Genomic DNA, 26,340 nt, shown 5'->3' with positions numbered 1-26,340 from the left:
TATATATATATATAATACATAAATTATGCATATATTATACCTTCACAGGCTATTTTAAATTTAAGTGATTGGGTGGACGACTATTTGGGTCAATTCATTCAATTGGTTTTGATGGGATTTCGATTTTTATTGGATTAGTAGTTGTATGTTTTGGGCCGAACTTATAGCCCATAGGCCATAGGAGGCAACATTTCAGAAAAGGGGCAATTTAGTAGTAATTAAGATTCTAAGAATCCGGGCATTTGCATCTACCCGTTTTGTGTGTCACATTTTAACTTGTGTCCGCTTTGCAAAAAAAATTGCAAGCGTACCCGCTTTTTCGCATAACTTCAGCATACGGGGCTGAAGTTGCAAAGGCAATTGTGTTGTAACTGGGAAACTTCAGCTCTAGAGCTGAAGTTTTTTTACCACCTATTAATATTACATACTAGAGCTGAAGTTTTTGTGTTGTAACTGGGAAATATCAGCTCTAGAGCTGAAGTTTTTTTACCACCTATTAATATTACATACTAGAGCTGAAGTTTTTTTACCACCTATTAATATTACATACTAGAGCTGAAGTTTCCAGTTACAACACAAAAACTTCAGCTCTAGAGTTGAAGTTTTTGTCTTTGTAACAGGAAAACTTCAGCTATAGAGTGTTCAATATAGCAACAACATTTTGTCCATTGCTGTTAAGCATTTCTGAGCGATCTGGGCAGTAAGAAGATGCTCGTTAGCTATTCGCAACACACGGCATAGAATGAATTAGGATCAATATAAGGGAAACCTAACTACTTCTTCATTGGTCATCATTCTTTTTTTCTAAAGAAACAGCTATTTAGGTAGTACTATTAGTTTTTTAAACGACACATTTAATCACACAGAAAGAGCAAATGCAATTTTATCATCATTCACCAACCATCATCTAACCAGTCAATTGAGGAATAACAACAAACTTGGAAATTTCAATGATGCCAAAATCGTAGGATTTTATATTGTTCTGAAATTGAATAAGAATGAGAGCCCTTAAAGAAGATGAAGAAGAAGAAAATGAAGGAGGAGAAGGATGAGAAGAAAGGGAGCTGAAGTTATTTAAAAAGTGAGTACAAGTTAAAAGTTTTTACAAAAATAGGTATAGGTTAAATGGGGACGACCAAATAGGATGCCCCGTGTAATTTTTACACTTTCTCCCCTACCGCCCCTTTGCCACTACTGCAGCTCCGGATTGCTTCGTCTCTAAACTCAAACCCTTATCCTAAACTAAACTGTCAAGTGTTAACCAATGATTTTGGGAAATTTCGAATCCTACTATTATATTGGTTTTTTCTTTAGTCTATGGGAAGTGTTAAATGGATCTTTTTACTTTATTGTGAAATCAAAATTGTTTTTTGGGGGTGGTTCAATTTTGGATAAGCTTGGTGATTTGTAAACTTTCTCGTTAAATTCAGTTTTTTTTAAGTCGTTATTGTGTTCAAGTTGCTGTCTTTTTTATTTTTATTAATCTGGACACGTGATAGATTTTGTATGGTTTACCGAATTGCTTGATCCACAATAAGATTAATCTTTATTAGAAAGTGCTAGCCAGAAGTATTTCCTGTTGTGATATATTCCCTGGAATTAAATTAATGTGCCATTATTTTGATTGCTTCAAAGGAACCCAACCAGTAGAACCATCCAAAACATGGCATTTCGTAGGTCATTTGAAGCAGAACCAAAGACAATTAGCCATAGGACAGTTTTTTAATTCTATGTTTCGGCCACCTATTGCGTCTCTGTAGCCTATATAACGTAAGACGGGTAGGGGTAAGGTCTCCGTACACAATACCCTCCCCAGACTTCACTAGGTGGAATTACACTGGGTATGTTGTTGTTGTTGTAACCCGAGCAACTCTCAAATTTAGGCTGTTCAGACCAAGTACGGTTTATACATACACATCTTTTTTATTTTTAACACATATCATAGTATAAATATTGTCCGAAACAAAGCCCACCCATGATTGTTTTTGGCAAGGACAAAGTCCGCCCATGATTATGACATCTCATGTGCTATAATATTACGTTGATGGCTCCATCTCTATCCTAGAATTTTATCGAACCAAGAAAAAGTTGCGCCTTCATATTACTAGGCCACACTCAGTTTCAATTGCGCTTCATGTGGCATACTTAATTATGGACCATCTCATCGAGAATGCCAACATTTCACTGCAATTGCTGTCATTTTAAGTTATTCTCAAACTCTGCCTAAGGTAATAGTATGATCATGTTGTAATATCATTGTTAGCTGGAAAACTGTACTAGCTAATTGGTTCGTTAAACTCTTTTCTTCACTGGGCGAACGTAGAGTAAATGGATTCATTTAAACATGCAGTAGTGAAGGCGCAATAGGTAGGGGAAATTCTCGGGCAAAGGTGACAGCGGTGTTCATACCTGTTACGGTTGAGGATATCATCACCCTTCTTGAGTTTGAAAAAGAAGCTAGAAGGCCTCGTGGAAATTATTATTGTTGATCCATTTCAATGGATGCTAAGCGTTTTATAAAGCTGTACCATAGAAAAAGAGGGAGAGAAAACACACCTTTGGTGATCAGGGGTTTTAAGGATGAGGTAGAAGTTCTCGTGAAACTTGTTAAAGTAATGAACTTTTTTTTTCAAGTAATAAGAAATTTTATTAGAGAGTAAACAACATTAATATAGTGCAATAAAACATAGTTCCGAGTTGTGCAGATCCTAGATTATATCTAACAAGGCATCGGCGTCCTGTACAAAAGACAGTTTGATCCGAAGAATTAGTTATGGAAAAGCTCTAGACTTAAGGTTAAGAATTTTTCTCTTGTGGCCTTCAAAGATTCTGCTATTCCTTTCTGTCCAAACAGTCCACCGAATAACATGGGGAGCTGTATTCCAAATTGTGCAACACTTTTTTGTTGAGTCTCTCCATGTTCCAGCATGAAGAGCTCTGTGATGGAGTTTGGCATTGTCCAGAAGATGCCAAGTAAAGAAAAAAATAAATTTTACAGAATGAAAGACGGCAGCTTTTGCTCGTTTGTATGAGGAACTAGGGAACAAAGGCGGGGAGAAGAAGTTACTCCGACTCGCTAAGGTGAGAGAGAGGACGGCTCGGGATTTGGACCAAGTGAGGTGCATAAAAGATGAGGACGACAAAGTTTTGTTGGGGGATGACCAGATAAAGAGGAGATGACAGACCTACTTTCATAAACTTCTAAGTGAGGAAGGGGATCAGGATATTGTACTAGATGAATTGAGGAACGCCGAAAGCCCCCATGTACTAAGTGATTGTCGGGACATTGAGGTCGATGAGGTCATGGAGGCAATGCGTAAGATGAGAAGGGGCAGAGCTACCGGACCAGATGAAATTCCGGTTGAGCTTTGGAGGTGTGTGGGTAGAGCAGGCTTGGAATGGCTTACTAAGTTGCTTAATGTTATATCCAAGACTAATAGGATGCCCGAAGAGTGGAGGTGGAGTACAATGGTCCCGTTGTATAAGAACAAAGGCGATATCCAGATCTGTAACAACTATAGGGGTATTAAATTACTAAGTCATACCATGAAAGTCTGGGAGAGAGTGGTAGAAATGAGAGTGCGAAGGACGGTGTCTATTTCAGACAACCAGTTCGGGTTCATGCCGGGGCGATCTACCACAGAAGCTATCCACCTTATTAGGAGGATGGTGGAACAATACAGGGATAAGAAGAAGGATCTCCACATGGTGTTTATCGATCTAGAGAAAGCGTACGACAGGGTTCCTAGGGAGGTCTTATGGAGATGCTTAGAGGCTAAAGGGGTCCCGGTTGCCTACATTAGGGCGATTAAGGACATGTATGATGGAGCTAAGACTCGGGTTAGGACAGCAGGAGGCGATTCAGATTATTTTCCGGTTATTACGGGGTTGCACCAAGGGTCTGCATTCAGCCCTTTCCTATTTGCCCTGGTGATGGATGCTATAACGCATCATATTCAGGGGGAGGTGCCATGGTGCATGCTATTTGCTGATGACATAGTCCTAATCGACGAGACACGACGCGGCGTCAGCGAGAGGTTAGAGGTTTGGAGACATACCCTTGAGTCCAAAGGTTTCAGGTTGAGCAGGACGAAGACGGAATACCTTGAGTGCAAATTTGGGGCAGAGCCGACGGAAGCGGGAGTGGAAGTGAGGCTTGATTCTCAAGTCATCCCTAAGAGGGGTAGTTTCAAGTACCTGGGGTCGTTTATTCAGGGGTCCGGGGAGATCGACGAGGATGTCACACACCGTATAGGGGTGGGGTGGATGAAATGGAGGTTAGCGACGGGAGTCCTGTGTGACAAGAAAGTGCCACTGTTACTGAAAGGTAAATTTTATAGGGCAGTGGTTAGGCCTGCTATGTTGTATGGGACCGAGTGTTGGCCGGTGAAGATCTCACACATCCAGAGGATGAAAGTTGCAGAGATGAGGATGTTGAGGTGGATGTGCGGGCATACAAGGAAGGATAAGATTAGAAATGAAGATATTCGAGAGAAGGTGGGTGTGGCCCCCATGGAGGACAAGATGCGGGAAGCAAGACTCAGATGGTTCGGGCACATTCAGAGGAGGAACACTGATGCACCGGTGAGAAGGTGTGAACGACTGGCGGTGGTGGGTACGAGGAGAGGTAGAGGGAGACCTAAGAAGTATTGGGGAGAGGTGATCAGGCAGGATATGGCGCGACTTAGGGTTACTGAGGACATGGCCCTAAACAGGGAATTGTGGAGATCGAGCATTAAGGTTGTAGGTTAGGGAAAATTGTGATGTCTTTTTTATAGCGCACTAGAGTGAGACTAGCCAGTTAGGAATTAGTCTTAGAATGCTATTGATCAACTACTGATGATGGGCTTTATCTTCTGTGTATTAATACCTTACATCTTTCTCGTATTTCCTATATCTCTTATATTGCTGTTACTTTGTTTTTATGGTATTTATGTTATATTATGGATTTTATGGTATTTTATGTTGTTTTATTATGAGTATATTGATAGTACTAATATAGTGTCTCTTGTTGCCTCTTCGAGCCGAGGGTCTCCTGGAAACAGCCTCTCTGCCCCTCGGGGTAGAGGTAAGGTCTGCGTACATATTACCCTCCCTAGACCCCACTTGTGAGATTACACTGGGTTGTTGTTGTTGTTGTTGTTGTATATGTGATCTTGCAATGAAGAAATATGTGATTTGCATATCTTTTAATAATGATTTTCACTGAGAGGATATCTGCTACAAATCTAAAAGCTATATTGGGAAAAAACTGAGTTTATATTAAAGATGATGTGGCATGACACGTGGATTAGTTAAATGGTCAAAGTGCAGCAATTGACTAAAGAGGCACGGATGAAGACAACCATGGGAAGAAGAATTTAAATAGGCACGAGACGACGTATAGATACGAGTCTCGTACCACTTTAAATTATTTACAGCCAACGGATTAGAAGGCATTGAAGGCAAAGATCTGATGATAGAAAGGAGTCCAAATTCATTATTAAATACTTGACACGTTACAAAATTGGTATTTAATAGGAATGATTGCATAATGGCTTATTTAATGTCATTTATTACTCATGATTATATCATTAAAGCTGAGGCTTCATTCCTTTACCTAGAATTATCTATAAAAGGAAGAAGTATCATCATTTGTAAGGACACAGAATACTATTGAGAATTTATTGAAATACACATCTATTTGCTTTTTTACCATCGTTCTCAAAAGTATTTTATTTTTGTCTCCTGATTATCAGTAACCCGAATTTCTTTTTAGCTTTGACCAAAGACTCAGATTTTTGGTTAAACAAATTGGTTCCGTTACCGGGAATCTGATAATCTTTCCTTTTAAGCTATATCTTATCTATTGTCGTCACCATGTCAAACAACAACGCCGACAACAATAGTAATAACACATTGGGAAACCATGAGAATCAAATACATCAAAATCAAGATAACGTGGTTCCCTCTCCTCTAAATTCACCACGTCAATCTCGTGAAGGCACTCCTGTTACTGAATCCCGTGCTGATCAACAAGAGCAATCTGAACATTTTGAAGGAGTTACAACTGAAGCTTTGCAAAAGCTAATTGATGCACAGGTCGGCAAAGCTCTTCAGGCACTTGTTAGTCGATTGCCTGCTGCGCCACCTACACCAACTCCTAATAATAATACATTGGAGAACCCCCGTTCTGGTCTTGATAATTCTGGAAACGGAGCAACCCCCAGTGAACCACAAGAAGGGGGACCAGGTAATTTAAATAATTCGTATTTGCAAAATTTAGTACTAACCTTGCAGAAACAGCTTAAGGAACAAAATGAGCGTATTGAACAAATCCCTGGAGTTCCACCTGTAATAAAAGGAGTAGACATGGACAAATACTCACAACAACCATGGAAGCCTAGTGCTGCTCCCCTTCCAATTCCGAAAAAGTTCAAAATGCCTGACATCCCGAAATATGATGGTACTACAGACCCACGTGACCACGTGACTGCATTTACAACCGGCGTAAAAGGCAACGACTTGACCAAACAAGAAATTGAATCAGTATTGGTCAAGAAATTTGGAGAAATACTCACCAAGGGTGCATTAACCTGGTATTCTTTTTTATCTGAAAATTCTATTAATTCTTTTGCTGAGCTTGCAGATTCTTTTATTAAAGCATATTCGGGAGCACAAAAGGTTGAGAAAAGATGGAAGATATTTTCAAAATCAAACAAGGGGATTCGGAGTTGCTTAGAAACTTCGTTGATAGATTCCAGCGTGAAAAAATGACTCTACCCCGTGTGCCTGACAATTGGGCTGCTATAGCTTTTGCAAGTAATTTAAATGACAAAAGTTCTGAAGCCACGAGATGACTCAAAGAAAGTCTTCGAGAATTTCCTGCAACCACATGGAATGATGTTTACAACAGGTATAGCACGAAGCTGCGAATCGAAGAAGATACCGTACCTAAGCTTCATCATGAAGAAAGGGGCGGTACCCGAAGGTCAGAAACTGAAAAAAGATCAGGTAAAAACAGGTACAATCCATATATGGGACCCACAGGAAAGGACCCACGGTCGAAACAAGATAGCCAGCAATATGATCAAAAATCAAGGAACCGGGATTCTAGCTCTTCTTCAAAGTTCAGGAATGATCGGAACAGACAAGAATCACGAGATGATGACAGGAGTTTAAAGGCACGATTCGGTGGATATAATTTTAATGTCTCTACCTCCGAGCTCGTAGCTGTTTTAAGAAGCATGGGAGATAAGGTACGGTGGCCAAAAGAGATGCGGTCAAATCCAAGTAGACGCAATCCGGATCATTGGTGCGAATTTCACAACGATCACGGGCACAAAACTTCAGAATGTAGATTCCTGCAGAGTGAAGTGGATCATTTATTGAAGCAAGGATACCTCACTGAGTTATTTAGTGAGAAAGGAAAACAAGCTTATATGAAAAACAAACAAGAGCCACCACAACCTCCTTCACCCAAGAGGACAGTGAATGTCATAAGCGGGGGAGAAGATATTCACGGCGTAACTTACACAGCCTCCAACAAGGTTTATAAGGTAATGATTACACACGGGAAACGGGTGCGGCAGGTCCTTGAAAATGAAAGTATTTCGTTCGATGACGCAGATACCGAAGGAGTGACAACTCCACATAATGACGCACTGGTAATATCTTTACTTGTACATGATACTAATGTAAAACGAGTTTTGATTGATCCAGGGAGTTCTGTAAATATTATATTACTAAGGGTACTACGAGAAATGCAAGCTGAAGACAAAATGATACCCAAGGCGCACACCTTGTCAGGCTTCGACAATTCAAGTGTAGTAACAAAAGGTGAGGTATTTCTAACAACTTTTGCTATGGGTGTTGTGAAGGAAACTAAATTTTAGGTAGTTGATATGGAAATGGCCTACAATATGATCATGGGGAGACCATGGATACACGATATGGATGTTGTCCCATCAACTCTACATCAGGTTATTAAATTCCCATCACCATGGGGAATTTGCCAAATTCGTGGGGATCGGCAGATGGCTAAAAGTGTCAACGCTGTAACAAGTACGAGCGCCGAAAATAAAGAAAAGTAGCAATTACAGGAAACAGTTGAAGGTAAAAAAGATCAAACTTCAACTGAACAGGAAAAGACGGATTTGGACTCAAGACCTGACACAATTCAAGAACCTGAAGAAAATGAAAGCATCAAAACGACAATTGAAGAGCTTGAGGCAGTGATGTTATTTGATCAATGGCCTGAACGGAAGGTTTATGTCGGGGCCAATTTAAGCACGAACATGCGAGGTATGATAATCGAATTTTTAAAAGCTAACTTAGACTGCTTTGCTTGGTCCCACACTGATATGACAGGGATACCACCAAATGTGATGGCTCACAAACTCAATGAGGACCCTTCTTTCACACCAATAAAGCAAAAGAAACGGAAACAAGGTGCTTTCAAAAACCAGGTGATTCAGGATGAAGTCCAAAAATTATTAAAAATCGGATCAATCCGTGAGGTAAAATATCCTACTTGGTTAGCTAACACGGTGGTTGTACCCAAGAAAAATGGTAAGTGGCGTGTTTGTGTAGATTATACCGATTTAAATAAAGTCTGTCCAAAAGATTCCTTTCCCTTACCGCATATAGACCAACTAATTGATGCAACCGCAGGTCATGAACTTTTAAGTTTTTTAGATGCATACTCAGGATATAATCAAATTAAAATGGATCCTGGTGATGAAGAAAAAACTTCTTTCATCACAGACAGGGGGACTTACTGTTATAAAGTAATGCCCTTTGGCCTCAAAAATGCTGGGGCAACCTATCAAAGGTTGGTCACCAAAATGTTCCAAGAACATTTAGGGAAAACAATGGAGGTATATATAGACGATATGCTCGTCAAAACCCAGCAATCTCATGATCATATTTCTCATCTATCTGTTACTTTTGAAATTTTGCGAAAATTTAATATGAAACTCAACCCAGAAAAATGTGCATTTGGAGTTGCATCAGGTAAGTTTTTGGGTTTTCTTGTTTCTAATCGTGGTATTGAAGTGAATCCTTCTCAGATCAAAGCAATAGAAGAAATCCCGGATATACTTACTAATAAAAAGGAAGTACAAAGATTAACGGGAAGAATTGCAGCTTTGGGGAGATTTATTTCCAAATCCTCAGAAAGGTGTTTTAAGTTTTTCTCTGCACTTAAAAAGCAAGATCATTTTGAATGGAATGAAGATTGTCAACAAGCCCTTAGAAATTTGAAAGCTTATTTGTCAAAACCACCGTTGTTGGCAAAACCAAAGGTGGGGGAAAAACTTCTCATCTATCTGGCCGTATCTGAAGTCGCAGTAAGTGCTGTTTTAGTCCGCGAGGACCAAGGTAAACAATCTCCTATTTATTATGTAACTAAGTCCTTATTGGAAGCTGAGACACGATACCCACAACTAGAAAAATTAGCATTAGCTTTGATCATGACATCTAGAAAGTTAAGACCTTATTTTCAATGTCATCCCATTATTGTAGTTACTGCTTTTCCACTTCGAAATATTTTGCATAAACACGAACTTTCAAGAAGATTAGCAAAATGAGCTATAGAACTAAGTGAGTATGAAGTTATTTATCAACCCAGGACCGCTATAAAGTCTCAAGTACTAGCTGATTTCGTGGCTGATTTTAGCCAGGGGATGCATTTAGAAGCAGAAAAAGAATTACTAGTTTTTAATGGTGCGAACCCGGGGACTTGGGTTTTATACACTGACGGTTCATCTAATGTAAAAGGTGCAGGCCTAGGAATAGTCCTCGTACCACCTGCGGGTGAGACCATTAGACAGGCTATAAAATGTCATTCTATAACTAACAATGAAGCAGAGTATGAGGCTGTAATTGCAGGTTTAGAATTGGCACGAGAACTCGGCATAACACAGATTATAATCAAGAGTGATTCTCAACTCGTGGTTAATCAGATGCTGGGGACTTATACAGCCAGAGAGTCACGAATGCAAGAATACCTCGCAAAGGTACGGGAGTTAATAAAGCAATTCCAAACTTGGAAAGTAGTGCAGATCCCAAGAGATGAGAATGTAGAGGCAGATGCTTTAGCAAACCTTGCATCCGCAGCAGACGTGGCAAACAATACAGATGCTTCAGTCATACATCTATTTCATTCCGTTCTTGAATCTGATAAAAACAAGGTAAATTTTAATCATCTAACATGGGATTGGAGAAATGAAATTGTTGCCTTTTTACAGCACGGAACCGTGCCTAATGACAAAGGAAAGGCTTACGCGCTTCACAAAAAAGCTGCACGATATTGTTTATATCAAGGAAATCTTTATCGAAAGATGTTCGGCGGACCACTAGCAAGGTGTCTCGGACCTTCTCAAACCGAATATGTCATGAGAGAAGTACATGAAGGACATTGTGGGAATCACGCAGGAGGACGGTCACTGGTAAGAACGTTAATTCTCACAGGATATTATTGGCCTAAGATGGAAGAAGAGGCAACCAGTTTCATGTCCAAATGTGATAAATGTCAAAGGTACGGCAATAATATGCACAGACCAGCTGAGTTACTACATCCTGTTTTAGCCCCATGGCCCTTTATGAAATGGGGAATGGATATCGTAGGTCCACTTCCACAAGCAAAAGGTCAGGTAAAATTTCTACTTGTACTTACAGATTATTTCACTAAATGGGTAGAAGCAGGGGCATTTAAACAGGTACGAGAAAAAGAAGTTAAAGACTTCATATGGCGAAATATAATATGCCGCTTTGGAGTACCAAAGGAGATCGTGTGTGACAATGGACCACAATTTATTGGAGCACAAGTTACAGAATTTCTTCGAAGTTGGCAGATCAAAAGAATAACGTCTACGCCATATCATCCAGTGGGGAATGGACAAGCAGAATCAACTAACAAAGTTATTATCAATAACTTGAAAAAGAGGTTACAAGATTCAAAAGGTAATTGGCCTGAGGTGTTACCTGGAGTACTATGGGCTTATCGTACAACGACCAAAACAGGCACTGGAGAAACACCATTTTCGATGGTTTATGGTACGGAAGCCTTAATTCCAGTTGAAATAGGTGAGCCAAGCACACGATACGATCAGGCAACGGAGGAATCTAATAATGAAGAGATGCGGGTTAGCCTAGATTTACTTGAAGGAAGAAGAGAAGCTGCTTTGATAAGGATGGCAGCACAAAAGCAAGTAATAGAACGATATTACAATAGGAAAGCACGCCTCAGATTTTTCAAAATTGGGGACTTCGTGCTTAAAAAGGTGTTCCAATCTGCAAAAGCTGCTAACTCAGGAAAGCTAAGTCCAACATGGGAAGGACCATACAAAGCCCGTGGCATTGCGGGAAAAGGAGCATACCAGTTGGAAACAATGGATGGTAAAGTTTTACCCTCACATTGGAATGCTGTCCACTTAAAAAGATACTACTTTTGAGAAAGTACCTACGGTCAGGTATCATCGTGTTAAAATTTCTCTCTTGGTTTATTAGTATTTTACTAACGATTTTAGATGCTAGGCAAAATATCCTAACTCGTGCCAAATGATGAGTCACAACCTGCAAGGCAAAATGGAGTATTCTTAAATTCCTAGCCCAGGGTTACAATTAATCTGATGGAAATACACACGAGTTAGGCGGTCTTCATCTATAATCGCACCTTCGGGTCCCGCATATCTTTCTGTTTCAGGAAAAAGGGCCAAAATAAAAGAAATAAACAAGTGCTCGAGGCTTCATACTTCACCGCTCAAACACTTGGGGGACTACAATATTGTACACAGATACGTGTAGAAATGCAGATACGCAGATACGAATATCGAACGATAGAAGTAAAGTGTTGAGAAAAAATTATGAAGTCTTCAGCATTCATGAGAACAACAGAGTCATCTCTCAAACTCATAAACAAAGTCACCTCTCAAAACCCTTCTTAATATGTAAAGATAGGGTCATGACTATGTACTGAAACAGGTTATGAAGAAAAACCTTGTTTATTTTATGTTATTCACAAATCTGTTACAAGAAAAACAGTTACGAGAAAGTTTAGATGTATTGTAATACATGTAACAGTCAAACACTTGATAAAAGTTTATAAAAAAAACTTGCCAAAGTTGTTTCATACAAAACGTGTGTATTCCTATTTCTTTCATCGTATTATAACACCATTATGAAGTTGAGACGTCTTCTTCAATAAATGTCGATAAAATAAAAGGGCCCTCTTTTATAAACCTCATGTTAATAAGTCATGAGAAGAATCATAAAGCATTTTCAAAGGATAAAAATGCTAAACTATTCTATAAGTCCTAAATAAGTAAGGAAAAGGCAAGAATAGAACACATTGAAGTACTAACAAAACTTCTTAATATAATTAAAAAGACTAAGTAGAAACTTAGTCAATAAAAGTTTATACAAGTGCCCCATTATGATAACTGGGGACTTTCACCAAAAAATCCCTTAAAAACTAAGGGATAAAACCATCATCCAATTGAAGGGGTTAGCACATCAGAAGTTGCAATATTAATTTCACTTTCAGCCACAGGCACGGTGGCAACTTCTGAAGAAGCAGCAACAGGAACGGTTTCAGCAGAGCTTGAAATGTTAGGATCAATGAGGGAAACAAGAGTCACGGAAGCTTCAACTTCCACAGACTGAGTCATAGAAGTTTCACCCTCTGAAGCTGGAATTGCAACATTTTCAGCTGAAGCAGGAATTGTAATCCCAATTGCTGCAGTATTCACTTCTTCATTTAAAAGTTCTTCTGTTCCAGGAACTTCAAGTGCAGGAGAAGGAGTATCAGCAGACTGTTGGCTTTTCTCGATGGTATCTATGACTTTGGCCAGTTCAGACTGCAAGTCAAAACCTTCTTGAGCAGCTTCCGTCAAAGCATCACGACGAGATTTCAGGAAAGCCCAACTCACTTCTATGTTAAAATTTTCCTCTAGAAGTCCATATTCCTTTTCCCACATAGCAAGATCGTTTTTTAAGATTTGATATTCAGCTAAATGGGAATCAAGGGAAGCTTCAAGAGAAGCATGAGAACTCTTCAAGGCATGAATCTCGTCAGAAGAAGTCTGTAAGTCAGCCTGAGCTTGAGTCAAGCTTTGCACTAACTCTCCTGCATATTCTTCCTTCCTAGCCAAAAGTGCCTTCAGCTCCCTAACTTCTTCACTAGCCCTGGATAATTGTTCTGACAAAGAGCATTCCAAAAGCTCTTTGTCTCTTTTCAATTGGCTTGAAGAGGCTTTGACAGTTGCCAGTTCAGAAGTTAAACCACGGTTTTGCTGCTCCAGGAGATTTTTATCTTCTTGCAACTCCTCTATGGTCCCTTGAGCATTCTCGAACTGCTCCTTCCAATTGGTTGCTTCAAGCTGGGCTCCCCTAGCTATTTCTTCGGCCTCGTGGACAGTCTTTTCAGACTCACGAGCTTTTCTTTCCAGTAGGGAAATTCTTCCCATTAATTCCGTGCCAATAAGGTTAGCCTACAAAGATAAGTCATAGAAATGAGAGATTGAAGATAATTAAAAAAACTTGTTGGTAAAAATACCTTCAAAGTAGAATGAACTACGTCATTCATCAGAGTTAAGCAGCTATGACTCTCCATCTTCTTCTTCTCGATATCTCCAATTAGAGGTTCGAGCCAAACATCGGCTCTGCCGGTCTTCCTCAAGAGGCTATGATTGGCAGGAACCTCCAAAGTAACACTTCTCATAGTCATACTTCCACTGCTAGAACCTGTCTCTGTATGATGAACAGAGGGAAGAGGAGCAGTGGAAGGAATGGAAGGAAAAGATGTAGAAACCAACACAGGAGCGGAAGCAGGTGCGGTAGAAACAGCCAAGGGAACGGATATAGGAGCGGTAGAAACTGGCAAAAGAATGGAAGTCGTCAAAACTGGTAAAGAAATACTTACGGTTGGTAGAGGAATGGAGGAAATATGAACAAATGAGGAAAGAGGAGCTTCATCAAAAACAGGGCCGAGCTCGCCACTCCCGAAACCACTATCAAAAAGATGCTGAATTGACTCATTATTATCTCTTGGTTCGGCGTCCTCGTCAGATTGAATCAAAACAGGCTCGGTGGTAGAGGTACGAGCAGGAGTGTTTTCAATTTCATCATCAATGATTATAATTCTCCTGACCCTTGGCCTGGTAATTAGGGAGGTACCCTCCTCTTCTTCTTCAGAACTTTCCTTTGTAGCTTTCCTTTTAGGCAGCAAGGCTCGAGCCTTATCCAAATTAAGAGCAGCATTCGCAGACATGCGAATGGCCATAGCTACTTCAGCCGTCATTCCTCTAATGCCAAATCCTGATTAAAGGATGGATATACATGATTAAAGTTGAGGAAAAAGTGCTTAACATGTAAAAAAAATTTCATATAAAAAGGGGGATACCATGTGTTTTGACCTTCCAGCCATGTAAGGAAGAAATTGATTTCCAAGTTCTCTGCTCCCTAGAAGCAATCTTCAAAAGTGAGTCTACCCAACCACGAAAGTTGGGAATAGGTTCCACATCTCCCATGGTTGCTACAAAAAACCAAGAAGGGACGAGGTTAAAAACAACTTTCTTTTGAAATTCTCAAAAGTAGGTACGGTAAATAAAAGGAAACCTACGTTCAAAATTCCACTTCTCAGGGAAGGGAATATTTGTTTCGCCAATCAAGTCCACCGTACGGACAACAACGTAACGGATATACCATCCACGATCTTTGTCATCCTCAGGATTTACCAAAACTTTTTTGCTCCTTGCAGTTAAGGTAAAAACCCCATGGCGTATTAAGTTAGGATGATATAGATGAATGAGGTGAGAAAAGGTGAAATTGACATTGGCCTTGGAGGATAAATATCTCAAACAAGCCACTTTTCTCCACACCGATGGACCGATTTGGGCCAAACAAATTGAAAAGAAATGACAAAAATCGAGAATAACTGGGTCAATCGGAGGATTAAAACCTAATGCTGTTTTTTGTCCCGGGCCTTAGTGGGCCTAACGGGCCGGGCCTCGCGATCCCGGGCTTCGTGGTCCCGGGCCTGGCGGTCCCGGTCTTCGTGGGCTCAATGGGTGGAACCGGCCCGTGACGGGCCTAAGCCCACATGGTCCTGTGCTTAACGTGCCGGGCTCGTGGGCTTCGCGGGCCTAGCGGGTTTTTTTTTTTTTAAGACAATTTCTTGTAGTATCATGGCTATATTAAAAATATATATGTAGTATATATGTATATCTAATTATTAAAGTGCTTGACGAAAAAGAAAATAACAAAACAATAGTAAAACACTAAATTGTCATGCATAATATATTTTCTTGTAGTATATTATATTGTATCTTATGTATATATATTCTCTTATATATTTTCTTTTAGTATATGTATTGTATCTTATGTATATATATTCGCATAATATATTTTCTTGTAGTATATATATTGTATCTTATGTATATATGTTCGCATAATATATTTTCTTGTAGTATATATATTGTATATTATGTATATATTGTAGCATAATATATTTTCTTGTAGTATATTATATTGTATCTTATGTATATATATTCGCATAATATATTTTCTTTTAGTATATTATATTGTATCTTATGTATATATATTCTCTTATATATTTTCTTATAGTATATATATTGTATCTTATGTATATATATTCGCATAATATATTTTCTTGTAGTATATATATTGTATATTATGTATATATTGTAGCATAATATATTTTCTTGTAGTATATTATATTGTATCTTATGTATATATATTCTCTTATATATTTTCTTGTAGTATATATATTGTATCTTATGTATATATATTCGCATAATATATTTTCTTGTAGTATATATATTGTATCTTATGTATATATATTCGCATAATATATTTTCTTTTAGTATATATATTGTATATTATGTATATATATTCGCATAATATATTGTCTTGTAGTATATATATTGTATATTATGTATATATTTTCGCATAATATATTTTCTTGTAGTATATTATATTGTATCTTATGTATATATATTCTCTTATATATTTTCTTGTAGTATATATATTGTATATTATGTATATATTGTAGCTTATAAATAATTCTAAGTATAGACAAAGAAATATTGCGAAAAGAAGCTCATGGGTAGAAGCAATAAATTTTATTACCAAAAAATGGCATATCTTTCTTAGTCATCCTTCCCCCAATGGAATGAGCACAACAAGGTACTAATACCACCATTAGAAGGAAAAAAACTAAGGAAGATGTGCCAAAATACAAGTTACATATTATTCTATGTATTATCTCTAACAAATCTCATAAATCCTTCAAGGTTCGGAGGAGGTTGCGTTGGTGGTGGTGGAAAAGAAGCTTGTTCATCACCACTTCCGGGCGAAGCCGAATCCTCCGCAAGTTCCGCTATCATTTCTTCATAAGCTTCATCTATCGCCGGTTGTGCTTCTGCAATTCCAAAGTTTCTTCTTTCCGAGCGGATCCAATCTCTAAACAATACTGATTTTTCCAAGCTATCCCTCATAGACGCTCTATGATCACCTATTTGCAGTCTTGCTTGACTGAAAGCGCTCTCTGATGCAACAGTTGAAGCTTGAATTGATAAAATATCCCGAGCCATCCTTGCAAGAACAGGAAAATGTTTTTCCCTTGCCTTCCACCATTCCAAAAGATCAAAAGAGCCGTCTGGATTCTCCTTTTCAAGTCCCTGAGACAAATAAACTTGAAGCTCATTTAGATGTGAAGTTTCATCATAATTTTCACCTTGAGACCCCCTGAACTCCGTCCAAGATTTAAGAGCTTTTAAGCCCGCAATTTCCTTATTTGAAAGATCTAAAGCCTTATAAATATTTGAATACCAAAAATGAGGACCTCCCAATTTCATTGTAGGATTTAGCATTGCAGCAAGACCATAAATAGGAGGGATAGGAAAAAAATATTTTTTAAACTTTTGTTTCATTTCATTTATAGCAAGTTCATAAATATCCCCACCCTCACCGGTTTTATCTTTTCCTTTACCAAACATTTTTTTCAAAGTAAATGCCATATTAATTATAATTATGCAAACTAAACCACACAAAAATATATTCTAAAAACGTAAGAGTTGAAACGAGTTTACCGGATTGCCGAACAACTTCTTGAAAATTGAAAATCGTTGAACACTTGAAAACTTCAATTCAACAACTTCACAATTTTTCACGAAATTTCAACAATAAATTAAGTAATTGTAGTAGAGAGATTGAGAGAGATTGAGAGATATTGAGAGATATTGATGAATTGGTGAATAAAAATGAAAGAATGAGGGGGTATTTATAGTTGAGAAATGGGGAAAAGTGTAATTATATAAAGTTTGGGGTTAAAATAAAGTTTGGGGGCCAAATGACCATTTTTTAAACTTAAAAACGGTCATATTTTCAGCACAAACGGCTAGATTTTAAATATGGCCGTTGGAGATTTTTTTTTTTTAAAAAAAAAAAAAATAGCCGTTGGGCCCGCCAGGCCCGCCTGCCGGTCCCGGGCTAAACGGTCCCGGGCTCGTGGGCTCAACCTTGAAGACCAGCCCGTGACGGGCTCAGGAGGCCCACCAAGACCGGCCCACCCAGGACCGGCCCACCAGGCCCGTTAGGACCGCGGGCCCGGTTCGGTCTGGTTCAGGCCCGGCCCACCGAGCAGCCCTATTAAAACCTAAAGTGAAGGTGTAAGTGTAAACAGAAGAATACCCACTTCTAAAAGATGAAATTCTTTGATTTGGGGAAGGAATTGACATTCGGAGACTATCCTTCCAGTTACAATCTATTCTTATGGTGGGGATTGTAAGCTCGGTTACTATTGTTGGGTAAGTATCGGCTCTTTCTAAATTTTTAATTTGTTTTTGAATTTCATCAACTGAGGGTTCTTGAGAAGAATCAAGAATTTCCCTACTTTTAAAAGAAGGGGCTTTTGGGATAGAACTCCTTGAAGAAGAACCAGAGGAGCCGCCTCGCTTAGATTCTAACCCTGTTCGAAGCCTACCTTCTCCGCCTCTTCTGTGTCTAACAGGGGCGTTGGGGAATTGATCTAGAATTGGAACTTTTTTACGGTTAGGGTTTGAAGAAGACACTGTTAAGAAGGAAGTATGTGCTGAAGATTTGTGAAGAAGACAAAGGAAGATAAAGTTATGTGTAAAATGGGAACCGTCAACTTTAGAAGTGTAATGATAAAAAGCCTATAATAAAGGCAGCTATCACTTCGTAAATAGTGAGAATGAAGAAGTCTCGAAAAAGGGTATGAATAGCGGAATCAATTAGAAAATGACACATGGGCAGAACATTAAATGGAAAAGACTGCTGAGACGTTAATACTGTCATGAGCATTAATTGTGGCAAAAATTCCTTTTACATGAAGATCCACTTCCCAATTATTTAATTGATAAAAAAATGGAAAGTGGGGGGACTATCTGTATTGGGAAAAAACTGAGTTTATATTAAAGATGATGTGGCATGACACGTGGATTAGTTAAATGGTCAAAGCGCAGCAATTGACTAAAGAGGCACGGATGGAGACAGGAAGAAGAATTTAAATAGGCACGAGACGACGTATAGATACGAGTCTCGTACCACTTTAAATTATTTACAGCCAACGGATTAGAAGGCATTGAAGGCAAAGATCTGATGACAGAAAGAAGTCCAAATTCATTATTAAATACTTGATACGTTACAAAATTGGTATTTAATAGGAATGATTGCATAACGGCTTATTTAATGTCATTTATTACTCATGATTATATCATTAAAGCTGAGGCTTCATTCCTTTACCTAGAATTATCTATAAAAGGAAGAAGTATCATCATTTGTAAGGACACGGAATACTATTGAGAATTTATTGAAATACACATCTATTTGCTTTTTTACCATCGTTCTCAAAAGTATTTTATTTTTGTCTCATAATTATCAGTAACCCAAATTTCTTTTTAGCTTTGACCAAAGACTCAGATTTTTGGCTAAACAAAAGCCTCTTAGATGAAGGTTGTTTTGGGTGAGGCAGGCTTCCCTTGCCCCACTAACCAAGAGATTTTCAGAGGGGCATTTTTATGCCATATGTTCTTCCATGGCCAAGCTCCACTGTTATTCTGAGGTGACAGTGTGTTGTAGCAAGATTCACCGACAAGAGGCCATTTGAATGACCTTTCCAGGTGTTGATTCCTTAATTTTCATGTGCTTCATTTCTCGATTTTCCCTTCAAACCTTAGGGACCTTGTCTCTTTGCTGTGCTTTTAAGAACACGGAGTCTGATGTATTTGCGATTGCATTAAAATTCTCACTGAACCATTGTTGAGTCTGCTGTTTCTTTGTGCAGTGAATCCGAGTATTGAGCTGCTGAAATGAACTTTGGCAGACTGAAGAATGTGCTAGCTGCTACAGCCCTTGAAGGGGTAGCTGAGGCAAGGGCCGGCCAGGATATTTGGTCATGTGCTTAACCCAACCGGGCAGAGATCATCTCGCAAGGTATTACGCAAGAAGCTCATTGGTGAGAAGGTGTCACAATGGTACCCACATGATATCATGAAAGATGATCCTCTTGTGATGGCACGTCAAGAGCAAGAGCGATTGAGAAAGCTTGAAATGCTGAAACGTCGTGGGAAGGGACCACCTAAGAAGGGCCAGGGCAAGCGGGCTAAGAAGCGCAACAAATAGAGTCGACACTTTCACTGGCTCAGCAGCTTTGGGCTGTTTCTAGTGTTAACTGTTTGCTATTTGATATCCAACTTTTTCTTTGGATTTCTTACTGCAACTCAAACATATGCTTTCAATACTCTCCATGCTTGTTTCGACGTCTAATTCCCCCAATATCCATTTATTAGTGTAAATAAATAAACTAATGTGAAGTTAAGGGCCGTTTGGTTCAAATGCAAGACAAGCGAGGATTAGTTATGCAGAGATTGCATTATGCAAAATTAGTAATGTAGAGATTAATTAAGTAATGCATGCATAAATTAGTAATCCAGAGGTTATTTGTGGTTGGATGGTTGGTGTGTTGTATTAAATAAATTTGTTTTGAAGATGATGGGGGCGTTATTGTCATTTTAGTAAATTTAATCCATATATTGATAATATTTGTGCTCTTATTTCACTTGTCCCGCATAAAATAAAAAAATAAGTTATTTTTCTGTACGCTCTTGTATTTGTCTAAACTCTAAAATACTCTTTTCGCCGTTTGTCTTAATTATTAATTATAACATTTTACTAAGTAGAACATGAATGATATATTTAAAGAAAGGAAAACGGCTTCTTTTTTACTAACCATCAAAATATGTTATAAAACAGATTTAGTTTGTCAGACTGACTAATCTTTGGGGCTGAAGAGAGTAGTTTGTAATTCTACCACTTTTTTGCAGTTGTCTCCTTTGTTAATAATCTGGAGAATTCCTCTAGTATCAACTTAAATGCACCTAGTTGTATCATTTTCTTTCATGTTAACCACGGCCTTGTCATATCTCTCCGTTCGCACTTTTATTAATCAACCAATTTTAAAGTAGAAAAAAGTAGCTTATCTCCAAAAGCACTTTTGAGAAAAATATACTTAGAAAGCAGTTTTTAAAAGCTCGGCCAAACACTAATTGCTGCTCAGAAGTGATTTTCAAATTAATTAGCCAAACACAAACTGCTTCTCACCAAAATACTTAAGAAAAAACACTTCTCAAAATAAGCTGATTTTTGTAGCTTGACCAAACAAGCTATAAGTATCTTGAATTTTTATGACTTCAGACAAACTCTTCCTGTTGTGCGCTACAGAAAAAAAGAAGATTTCATCGACGAAAGTTTATTATATTCTAGCATTTGGAATGAACTTGTAAAATTAAAATTATCTGAGAATATGAGAGCAAAAACAGATCCTGCATTTTGTGATTATTTGTTAAGAATTGGAAATGGACAAGAACGAGTCAATTCAGCAAACAAGATTGAAATTCCAGATTTTTTGATTATTCCTTACACAACCGAAAAAGAATCTCTAGATAAACTGTTCACAGCGACATATTCAAATTTGGATTCTTTATACTCTAATTCATCATGTACAGATTCTCGTGTGATCTTGACAACAAAAAATGATTTTGTCGATGAAATTAATGACATGCTTATTGATCGATTTAGTGGAAAATCAAAAATATTTATTGGCATCGATGAAACTATTGAATTTAATAACCAAATACAATTTGAAGACTTACTACATACTTTAAATCCTCCTGGTTTGCCCCCTTACAAATTATGTTTGAAAGAGAATTGTCCAATTATATTATTGCGAATTTAAATCCATGTGAAGTTTTATGTAATGGCACGCTATTGACCTGCTGTGATTTTAAAAGCCATGTTATCAACGCTAAGATTACGACAGGTGATTTCAAAAATACGCACGTGTTTATCCCAAGAATTCCATTATTATTATCATAGGATGAAAAAATGCCTGTTCAATTTAAAAGAACGCAATTTCCAGTTAGACTATGCTTTGCTATGGCAATAAATAAAACACAAGGTCAGACTTTAGATTTTATTGGAGGAACCTGTATTTTCACATGGTCAACTTTACGTTGCCTTATCGAGCGCACATAGTTCAAGTTGTGTGAAATTATTGATCCGACCGTCTGCGCCAAGTAGCCATGACGATCATTCTACCTCTAATATAGTATGCGACAAAATTATTCATAAGGCAATTCTTTGAGTTACAGGTTGTGATGTTTTTTCTCTGTATTCTCCTATATATTTTCTTCATAAATTGTGATTTTCGATTCACAGGTAATGAACATGGTTTGACCACACCTTTTACTATGTAGCTGCATTTTTACGTTCAATTTGATGATATTCCACCCTCCAGTGGATTAATGTAAAACAAATGCTAATGTATTCCCCCACATGGAATAGTCCATCTCTCATTAAGTAGTTTCGATGTATGAAAATATGCTTTTTTTTCTGGTAGAAAATTGCAACTCTTTTCATGATCAAAAAGTTTTCACCACAACTATTTAGCTCATAGATATGCATTTATTTTTACAGGCAGATTGTTCCATGGATCACAAGTTATGAAGATTTCATGGCATATTGATGATGTATTGTTACGAGAACGGTCAAGTTATAGATCGTGTTTGGATTGACAAAATTAAGGAAAATTTTGCTACATCCATGTCAAACATCACCTATGTGGACTTGAAGGTAATATTAGCTTGGATCAGATCATTTCTTGGAAATAATTTGACATCCTTTAGCTAATAATCAGTTTTTCCTGGAGTGTTATGTGGACATTTTTTTACATTATCATCGTGTAATTAAGAATTTTACATGCCATTTGAGATTATAGCATTGGAAGTGCTCACTATAACAATAACTTAATTTTCTTCTGTAACTTTTTAGAAACAGATGCAAAACATGAGTAATACGTAGTATTTCACTGTTGAGCCTTAGTTAACTGGTCTTCTCCTTTTTGTACATATATACGACGAAGTACATATTGGTGGAGTTATTTAGTTTCAACAGATTCATTTCTTGGAAATCATTTAACATACTTTAGTTAATAATGAGTTCTTCCTAAAGTGTTATGTGGACATTTTTTGCATTATCATCATCTATGTAGAAAGCTTTATCTGCCATTTAATAAACTTTGGTAACAGTAATTTTTGGTACGATTGGTCATTGGTCATTGGCATCAAAAGAAAAAACATACTATCATGACATATTTCCTTTTTCTTAAACTGTGATAATCCAGTAGTGAAAGTTTTCTTCCTAAATACAGGTGGGTAAGAACAACAAGGATATTAAATCTGAAGAAGAAACAGAGAAGTCAAGATAGAGAAAAATTGTGAACTTAGGTTTAAACTTTGCAAAAGATACAGAGTCTAATACTGATGAGGTGGTTGAAACAATATGTCAAATATTTGTAAAAGACATTTAAGTAATGACTACTTTTTGAACGTGACGATTGTTTAACCAAAAAATAGAATTTTAGTCAAAGCTAGAATTTAGAAGAACATGGGTTACTGATAATCAAAATAATGTATAAAAGAAATTGACTTTCAACAATAACAAGATGAGCAGAAGAAAGCAAAGTAAATCAGTATATTCCAATAGTATTCTCCCTTTTATAATGGGTTTTTGATATGTGTATTGCCTTTGTCTTAATAAGGCAATTATGGGTAATAAATGACAATAAAAGAAACGTTACTCAATCATTTATATTAAATACAAATTCTCTAACGTACTCAGTATTTAATATATGTTAAATACTGAATTTGGACTCTCATGCATTGTCAGATTCATTTTCTTGATTCTTCTTAATCTTTGAGCTTTAAATGACTTAAATAGGTACGGGCGCCGAACTATTTGAATAACTGCCCGTGCCTCTTTCATCACCTTCTCTCGTATCTGTTGTTGCTCGTGTCTCTTGGCTAATTATAACTCTTTGACCATTTGACTAATCCACGTGTCATGACACGTCACCTCCAATATGCAAACTCAATTTTTTCCAATACAAATAGTCCCCCCACTTTCTATTTATTTATCAATTAAATATTTGGGAAGTGGATTTCATTAAAAAGGAAGTTTATGTCATCATTAATGCTATGACAACATTGACGCTTCAATTGTCTCTTCTATTAAATGCTCTATACACGTGTCATTCTCCCATCGGTTCTGCAATTTTGCAGCCTTTTTTCAAGGCTTTTATAGCTCCACTATTCACGAAGAGCTAGTTGCCTTTATTATAGGCTTTCTATCATTACACTTCTTGCCTTTGACGGTCGTTTTCTCACACAAATATAACCTTTTTCTCTTGTCCTCTTCTTCATAAAGTTTTATTGAATACTTTATTCTTCGATATTGTTCACTTCTTCCTTAATTCGACCTTCTTCATCATGTCTTCTTCAAACCCTAACCCTAGAAGAGTTCCTATCTTGGATAACTTCCCTAATGCCCCTGTTAGACATAGAAGGGGTAGGGGTGGTAGACTTCGTAGTTTAGGATCTGCCCGTGGTGGCAGTTCTTCTGCTGGTTCTTCTATACCTGTCCCACCTCCTTTTTCACCTACACCCCCGGAAGGGCGTAAAAGAGTTTTTCCATTTAAAGGACAATCGGAACGGGATTTAATTATTGATTATTCAGAGTCTCCACTTGGGAGATTAATGGTGTCTCAAGTCACCGGTTGTATCCCGAACCGAGGAAACATATGACTCTGTTAACAGTCCGCGAACCAGAAATCCGAGTTAGGAATTCTGTTAACCCGGGAGAAGGTGTTAGGCATTTCCAGGTTCCGTGGGTCTAGCACGGTCGCTTAACTATTGTATCTGATTTTAATACATGTTAACTTATGTGCTTTTTATTCGTAAACCGCTTTTATTGTTATTTATTTTAGCAGAATTGCGACGTTGTGAAAACGCGTTTCGATCCACGTCACAATTAATGCGCCCGTGGTTGTCAACATGTTTTGACTTCGTCGAGATTTGGATTTGTGTCGCATCAATGCGCACCCGAGTTTTAAGAAGGTACTTTTATTAAAATCGCGCTTAAAGATTCTAACGTATCGTTATTTTTGAGGAAGGGGGTGAAATTCACTAAATAACCTTTCCAAATCTACACAGTGAGATAATTATGCTATTAATTACTTAAGGATCCTAATTGACTAAGGCCAGTACTTTGTTGGATCTAAATTTGAACATCCAGGAAGAAATGCTGAGAAAATGGGCTCTGAGCCCATAAGGTCCAAATCAATGCCATTGCACATGCTGCAGGTGCAGACTCTTAGAGCTCCAAGCATCGGGCCTAAAGGTGGCCAGAATTTCAACTTATTGACAGGCATTTGTACAGCCCAGGGATCGATCCCTTGGGCACCTTTGGATTTAACTAATTTCTTAAGCTTTAATGCACCTAGGCCCTAATTCAATTTATCACTTAAACCAAAAAAAAATCTGGGTTACCTATTAGTAAGCCAGGCCCAAAAACTGGCCTAGTACGAAGCTATTGAATGTACAATTCATATTAAACCAAAATTAAAAGTAGTCACGTGTATTGAACTTAAAATCAATTACCACTTTGCAAATTTAACTTCAGCAGACTGGAATTTAAGCAAAACTTAAAACTACAATTACATAAACATGAAATGCACAGTCTAAACAGTCCACAGTTTTGACCTCATACATGAATCTAAATACCCAAGTACCCACTTAATAATCAAAATGAACAAACTCATGCTTAACAGTTCATCAGTCCAATTTATATAATCCAGGAGTAGTCTAGTACACAAATGTCATGAAATATTGAGTAAGCTAACTGTTTTATACATTAAATCAAACAAAACATGGGGAGTTCAGAGATCAACTTTAAACAGCATATTTACTTCACTTCCATAGACTTGAGAGCTACAGAACAAGTACTTGGAAATTGAAATGTAAATAGGGAAAAAGAAAGGAGTCAGCTACTTTGAACAGCAACAACAACAAACTCGACAATATACACCACAGAAATGCAGGCAGACTGCTTTGAAAACCAGAAATACAGGCAGATTCCACAGATCAATACAACACACACTTCAAATGCACTCCTAGCCTTCCCAGCTGAACCCAAATACCTCTGTAATGCTGCTAAACTCAAAACCCAACTGAAATCCAGAACTAGTAATGAAACTGTAATATTGTTTTTGATTTCCTCATTTTTTGAATACTGAAATGGAACTACTAACTGGATTTGAAAGCAGGGAGGATAGCCTTTTGTGAAGATTTTCGAGCTTAGAGCTGAAGGAAGAAGAAGAACCCCCTTTCCCAAGGCATTTCATGCCCTTTTATAGGCCACCCCAAAGAGAATAGATCAGATTCTGATTTTCTAATTAGTCCCCTCCCTATTTTCAGTTTAGTCCCCCTATTCTTGACTTGCTAAACAAGTAAACCCCCCTTTTGTGCTGAAATGTGCACTAAAATCCCATTCTAGAAGGCCCTAGGGTATTCCTCTACCCATACAATACCTATACTACCCTTCCATATACCTTGATATTACTATTCCCATCAGAACTACCCTTTTCCATACCCAGACTACCCCTGAAAGCTCCTCAAAGTTACTGAACCTACCCTCATCCTTAACAGCTATAGCCAATACCCTAATCCAATCTAAAACTAACTGAAAATGATTAATTAGCACTCAGAAATCAATTAATCAAACTGACCAAACCCAATTGTTCAATTATATTAACTCAATCAAACTAAATGAAATCAAATTAAACTTAAGCTAAAATGAACAACATTAAATGAACTGAAACTAATTCTTAATCCATAAACTCATAATCATTCAAACAAATATCAACTCAGAACTAACCAACAATTGACAGAACTAAACTAATACAAATAAATCATAAAATTA

Source organism: Nicotiana sylvestris, chromosome 5 (genome assembly GCF_000393655.2).
Source record: "Nicotiana sylvestris chromosome 5, ASM39365v2, whole genome shotgun sequence".
In the NCBI taxonomy this organism is placed as follows: Eukaryota; Viridiplantae; Streptophyta; class Magnoliopsida; order Solanales; family Solanaceae; genus Nicotiana; species Nicotiana sylvestris.
Note: the sequence above shows the minus strand (reverse complement) of the source record.